General features: G+C 38.0%; 1 long non-coding RNA gene across 3 annotated transcripts; it reads right to left on the bottom strand.

Moving 5' to 3' along the window:
* Positions 1-347: 347 nt before the first annotated feature.
* LOC134414968 (uncharacterized) lies at positions 348-7410 on the bottom strand. Of its 3 annotated transcripts, XR_010026895.1 has the most exons (7): positions 7313-7410; positions 4723-4803; positions 4041-4104; positions 3275-3350; positions 2898-3157; positions 2390-2507; positions 348-1706 (listed from the first exon to the last, which is right to left on the bottom strand). It is a non-coding gene; the product is annotated as an uncharacterized LOC134414968 (long non-coding RNA). The 3 variants fall into 3 exon arrangements; XR_010026894.1 differs by lacking the exon at positions 7313-7410 and having other exon boundaries at positions 4723-4965; XR_010026896.1 differs by lacking the exon at positions 7313-7410 and having other exon boundaries at positions 348-1617; positions 4723-4965.

Genomic DNA, 7410 nt, shown 5'->3' with positions numbered 1-7410 from the left:
TCGGTTCGGCTGAGCTCGCCTCGGTTCAGGCAGCCTCGCAAGCCTGGCCTCGGTTCGCTCGAGGCCGTCAGGTTCCGTCGGTCTCGCCTTGGTTCGGCTGAGCTCGTTCCATTCGGCCGAAGGAGGCGTCGTTCGCTCGTGTTTTTTACAAATATCTTTCTATATTGACTGTATATTTCTATATTTAGTTTTATACTTCTGTAGTACTTCCATTATTCCAAATAAAAACCCCGTCTCTAACCAAATAAATAAAAAAACCCCATTCTTTTAAAGGATATTGAAATATTTTTTATTTATACTTTGTATAATTATACATTCATATTTCAATTTATCGTTTCTTTGGATGTATTACATTAATAATGACATATTATATATATAAAATTTAAAAATAGATTTAAATTATTATTTAAATTATGTATAATATCTACTGCTACAACTAATTTTTTCTTATATTTTTAATTTTTATATTTATCTGTATGTATTTATTATATATTTCTAAACTTAGATTTCTACTTTTATATTATTTGTATTTATAATTTTTACAATCAAAACCCTGCCTATTGACCAATAAAGAAAACCCGCTTCATTTAAGTATTTTAAAAATATTTTCATGTTTATAACTTTCATATTTATATTTATAATTTGTTCAATATTAGATGAGAACACACCTGCTCCTGCACCGCTCCCTCTCCTGGGGACCTTGGGGTGCCCCAACGGCATCAGAGCCCTGAGTCTTCACCCCCTTCTCCTCTATTTAGAAACTTCACTGGAACTTTTTTCTGGAAACAAAGACATTACCTAAATCCTCTCCCCGTGTCCTAGACAGATGGATATTCAGTTATTAGTTGGCTGGGCAGCAGTTTCTTAAATAGAATGATAAACAAGATGTGAACATTTCAGCTACAAGCAAATAGGCAAATCTGAACAAGGTACTGGTGGGCAACCACTGAAGTTATTTTGAAGGAATTTTTTAAACAATAAAATACTGATACCACAAAAATAAAGCACAAAGCTAACTACTGGCTAAGAATGAAGGAAAAATTAACTTTTGACAGCAACAACATTCCAACCACACAGGCTTTTTCCCAATGTCATACCTTATAACTACCTCTCCTGGGAATTCTCATCACGTATCCCAAAAGGAATAAATACCTCAGAGCGTCCTAAAGCAAAAAGTAGCACACATGAGCTCCTCACACTCCCGGGAGGCCGGCACAGCGTGCACTGAGTCTGCAACAAATTCTGCTCACTGAGGGTCTGCAAACAAAGGTTCAACTGATGAACTGAACTGATTTTAAAGGGAGGTTTTCTAAGCACAGAAGCACAACAAAGAACAAGCAGAAACAATTCTTAAAAAAAACCTGCAAGTTTTGTTTAGCATATATGCAAATGATTTCCACGCTGTGGCTTCTCACTTTGATTTGTCTGTAGGTTCAGGAAGATGACAATGCACACTCTGCCTTCCGTGAGCCCCCCACAGCAGCTGAGCGCTGCTCCGTGTGCTCAGATCATCAGGAACTGGATTACACGTGCCCGGATGGACTGGAACTGCTCTGCTGCAGATTCAGGAGACGATGGCAGAGAGGGGCTGACCGAGGCGTCGTCCCAATTCCATTTCTGTGTGACGAGAAGCGGTTTGTTCCCAACGGGTGCAACAATCCCCAGCTCGCTTCCATGGTGAGTACCGATGGCACACAAATGGCAGCCTGAGGAAATCATGTTCTGGGCTCTAAGTGGTTGGGACAGGGTCTGATTTTTTGTTTTGCATCTGGATGATGATTAGTACGACAGGGCCCCGATTGATGACATGGCAGCACAGAATTAAAAACTCCTCGACAGGATTACATCAACTTCTAGGAAAAGACAAAAGCCTAGGACCCTTCTGAAATCTATTTTTAATGCGAAGCACACGGATTGTCACTATGCTGCGCCTTCCAGCTTTTCAAAGCAGCTTACTTCTGAAGACCAGAAAACATTTATTTCTACAGAAACAATGGGCAACCCCCAGGCTAATGTCAGCACTACTGTTTAATAGGGGATCTGCCAGCATGCCAGTCCAGCTTCAAGTGTGCTTTATTTCAGTCTAACATCCCCTCAAAATTCTTCTCACATCTCCCAACCCTGACATCTTATTTTCCCCTAAAGCTTCTCATCATTAGCAATTTCCAAGTAACATGGTATTTTTACAACATTCAAAAATGTCATTCTGGACTGTGCTAGAGAGTAATTTGCAAATATAAGCTTAGCAAACTTTGAATTGACTTGTCCAGAGAAAAAACCTACAAGTGAACACCTACACCTGCCTACAAAGAGCTAAAAAGCCCCTGGCAGCTGCCAGCATCAAAGCACAGCGGATGTTTCTAATACAGGGTAAGGATAACAATATCACCTTCTGTTCTCTCCAGCTTCTTTTCCCTGCAGTCATATTTTGCTTCTTATGATTTTTTTAGTCTCTGTATCTTCTTGGACAGCACCGAGCCCGACGACGAGGATACGAGAGTCTTTCCCTGCCGGGCAGAGAGAACCAGGAAAACAGTTAAAATAAGAACAGGGCAGTTTGAAATTCATACTTGCAACGAGAAGCAGTGCCTAACCAACAGAACAAAAGTAAACAAAGCATGGTACCTCCCTGGGGACAGAAGACTTACAAACTCTCCAGAATTTACAATTCTAGCAACCATCCCCTTCAGGACAGCAGCCAAGTGTCCCATGGGGTGGTGCTGCACCAAAGAACGATCTGAGACGTTCCAAAGAGTGAAATGCACAATATTTTGCAAAGACAAAAAATCTTGCAAAATAACAAAAATACAATAGATGTAAACTACAGGGTAAGAGTACAAGTGTTCACTTCAAGAGCTGGAACCATCCAGGTGAGCACCTGATAAATGGATCCTCACCAGAGTTTGAACCCTTCAGGACACAGAAGGGTTTTCCCCAGAAACTTCACAGACTGAGTTTTGATAGAGGCACGCTCGCCGGATCCTCAGAAATGTCGCCCATTCTCCAGGTGTCTGGAGAGAACTGCAAATGGCTCTCATGTAGTTGGAGCTGGTTCTGTAAGGTCTCAGGGTGAATTTCACCAGATGCAACCAAACTGGGCAACTCCCAGTGGGACAGAAGGAACCCAAAGCTTGGGTAAGCAGAGCTGCAGCAAATACTGAGGAAACAAACATAACAGCGTAAAAAATAATAAACCATCCTTTTTTTTCTCTTGCTTTTGTTTTTTTTCTTGTTCAGATCAGCATAGCAATTAAAGAGAAGGTGAAAAACTCACCATTACTGAACATTTCATCACCTGTAAGCTGAGCATCCTTAGCATAGAGGACTCCAAAGTTAAAATTCACCGATCCCTGGAAAATAAAACCAAATATCGTATGGTAAACAATCAAACAGCAGACACAAAAATTTGTTTCCTCTCAGGACTTTCAGGTATGTATGTATCTTTGCATTACACATTAGAACATACACTTTATACCATCACCTAATACATAATAATTTACCTTTAAATTTTGATAGTATAGCATGAATTTTTAACTTAAACTGGTGATCTATTATTATTCAGTTGGTGCCTAAAGTTATTTCTGCTGTCACGTTCAAAAAAACATGAATTTTTTTTACTGGAATGAGCAATTGATTTCAAAGTCATCACAAGCCCACCAAAACACAAAGCTTTGTTCACTAGACTGGTCTGTGAGCTAGAAGTAGTTAGGCTTGTACTTCCCTCTTGTTCTTCCAGAACCAATAAATCCTGTCAACAAAACCAGGATCTTTAGCCCGCTGCTGTGAAAGATTCTACAAGGATGATGGTTTGATTTGTGTTTAGAAGTTTTGATTTGAAATGGCCAGACCAATGGATAAAGACAGTTTAAGTAGTATTACATTACTATTATTATTATTTCTATTATTATTTTTACTAGTACTACTGCCATTGTTATCATCTGCTACTGGAAGAAACAAACCAGTAGTACCTATACTTAATTACTTTTATTTTCAGGAAATAACAAAGAAAAAGAACCAAACCAAAAAAAGTCACTTCCTACCTTTTATATCAAGGGATGAAAAATTTCTCTTGGGCTCTTCTCCAATTTATCAAGACTCATAGCACTGAAAGGCAAACAAAACAGCGCTTTATAGAAGGCCAAGTGCACGTTTCAAGGCTGAACCACCAACTGATTGCAGTGACAGCAGTTACAACATGAATCCTTCCTAGAGCCTCTGTTAAATGGAATGTTCTGTGGAACTGCCGTTTCTTTCCCAAAATACTAACTTCCAACACTTCCTAAACGTATTTTGTATTATAAAACCACAGAAGTTAGTGAGACTCTGTGCGGAGGTCAGGTTTAAATTTATTTCCTTCCAAAGCACAGAGCTCTCTTCCATCACCCTTCCCTTTGGCTCTACACTGAATCATGGTGAGCATTTGAGGACTGCTCAATAATCAATTCTATTTCTCTCTTTTTCTAGTTCTCTCTATTCCTAAATCATTCAAGACAAGTCAAATGAAAAATGACAAGTTCAGCATCAGAGTCACACTTTTTCCCTTTGTCTGCTCAAGAACAGGCTCTAAATCCACTTATTGCTGCCTTCAACGATTCAGACTTGCAAAACCATTCTTACATGTTTTACAGCTTTATCATAAAACCCACAGAACGCAAGCTCTGAATTACAGGAAAAGGTACACAGGCAAATATGTAAAGGGATCACTTATTTGTAAATACATACCTTGATAGAGAGCGCACTGAGAACCTTTCCGTGGGACTCTAAGGGACGCATGCTTTCTGAGTACCCTGTAAACAAGAAAAGCTACGATATGTTACAGGACATCCCCACTTTTTCTACATATTCAAATAGAATTTTTAATAAAAACAGTTCAGTTACAAAAGAAGGAAGAAAACCAAGCTGATTTTACTCAGCTGTATTTACTGCCGATTTAGAGAAAAATGCCGGGCCGCGTCGGCCGTTGCGTCACACGCCGCGCCGGCAGCAGGGCCTGCCGGGAGTTGGAGTCTCGGGCTGGCAGCCACTCACGTGCCGCGTCAGCCGTTGCGTCACACGCCGCGCCGGCAGCAGGGCCTGCCGGGAGTTGTAGTCTCGGGCTGACAGCCACGGCTCCGTCCCCCGCCACCGGCAGCTGCAGTCCCTCCCGGGCATCAAACGGGTCCTTCGCCCCAGGGCGGGGAAGGACCTGAGGCAGCACCGCTCCTCCCGGATGCCCTCTCTTTTTCCCTCCAACTCTTTTTACTTTTTTCACTCTGTTTTTTTTTTCACCACTTCCCTTCCCCCTTGCTCTCCTGCTTCCTTTCATTTCCTTTCCTTTCCTTCCCTTCCCTTTGCCTTTCTTGTATTTCTGATCTTGGTTTACCTTTCCACCTTTAGAATAAAAAAGCAGCAGTAGAAACTTTCAGGCTACCCGGGAGTAAAAAAAAAACTCCAAAACGAAAATGCTTTAAAGAAAACGATTTATTCCCTGGGAGCCTGAAATTTTCTACTGCTGCATGTGACACAGAGCTTTTATTCCTTCTTATAGATAGTTGATATTTTATATATATTTATAGTTTATGTTGATGCATTATATTAATAACTACATATAATATGCACCTTATTCAAAAAATATACGGGAATTATTTTTTAAATTATTTACCATATCTACTGCTACAACTTATTTTTCCTTATATTTCTAATTTTTATATAAATCTTTAATGTGTTTATGATATATTTCTATACTTATATTTCTACCTTTATATTATTTGTATTTGTAATTTTTACACTAAAACCCCTGCTTTGGCAAAGAAAAAACAAAACCATCCATTATTTTAAACCACCTAAATTTTTTTTATATTTATATTTATCATAATATACAACAAATGATAGATATAAGTAGATAGATATATCACATCCGAATTTATATCTATTTTATATCCATTTCCTATAATATTTTTCATAAAATATATGCAGTATTACGTGTATTATATATTGTATCAATTTATGTTATTTTACATTTACAATTTATTATTAATTTTTTATAGATCTGCATATAGTTGCAATTCATTTATATATTTGTATTTTTGTTTGGGTTGTATTTACATTTATATTCTCTATTCATATATCTATAAACATACACAATACTCTATTAAAATTAGAGTAACTTATTGTAACATATAATGACTTATGTTACATGTTAAATTTTAAAAATTGACTGAATATATAAAAATAAAATTGGCTCATTCCCATTGCTACACATCTATTTCTTTTGTTTCAATATAGTTAGAGTCATAATTGCATATTTAAAATCCAATTCCTAAATGAAATGACAAAACAAACAGCATCAAATTCCCACCAATATCTTCCAAAAACATCAAGATACCTCCAACAGCCAAACAAGTGTCAGCAGAAAAACAAAGAACACTCTTTTCAATAACAATTCTCATCACGACAGAAAAATGGAACCAAAATAAAAGAAAATCCTATAGAAACACACACAGCAAATTACAAAAAGTACTAAAAAAAAGTCAAACCAATCTACTAAACTCAAGCCAGCGCCACTCACCCTGAACGACGTTACTAAAAAAGAAAAAACCAACAAAATTCTACCTCTGCACTAACTTAACGAATAAACAATCCTCTGTAAAAATAACTTTAAAACCTGAACTAATTAACAAAATGGAAAAACATCTCAACCACTAAAAACTAAGAAATTAACTACCCAAATAAATAAATACTTTAAAAAACCACCATATAAACACCCATGTTCCCAAAATAAACCCTCATAAACAATACCCAAATACATTAAAAGACAACAACAACAACAAAAAAAAGAAAATAAAGAAACCAACAAGAATAATACCAAAAACCAGATAAACTTAAATCTGCAACAAAAAAATTATTCCCAACTGAATAAACCCATAGTGCCTCAAGCTATCAAAATAAAAATACCACCTAGAAACAAACACAAAGACTAAAGACAAACGTAACCATAAACAATGTCCCCCAAATTACCCGTAACCATAAAACATACACTACAATCAAATAAACCAACCAAATAAAAGCCCTGGAAGACGATAAACACACATGCAATTATAAAGATTAAAAACCCGCTGCTATGAACGACAGGACGCTACCTCAAGCCCCCCAAAACAAACACTACACACTCACGCTAATAAAAGCCACTGCAACAGAATTAAAATCCGAACCGCTGCTTCACGCTACGACCCGTAAAAAACATTGCGCGCCCTTCTAAACATAATACCCCGGAAAAAAAAAAAAAAACTCCGACTACAAAACCCAATCCAAAACAAACCATTATCATCCCTACCGGCACCGAGAACCGTGCCCACTCAGGAAGAACACCGTATCCCTTAGCGGACACCCGCTGCAAACCGAACCCAGCGATGCCATCAACGCCTCCAAAGC

The sequence above is a fragment of the Melospiza melodia genome, chromosome 2 (genome assembly GCF_035770615.1).
Source record: "Melospiza melodia melodia isolate bMelMel2 chromosome 2, bMelMel2.pri, whole genome shotgun sequence".
Taxonomy (NCBI): Eukaryota; Metazoa; Chordata; class Aves; order Passeriformes; family Passerellidae; genus Melospiza; species Melospiza melodia.
Note: the sequence above shows the minus strand (reverse complement) of the source record. Positions and strands in the feature narration are given on the sequence as shown.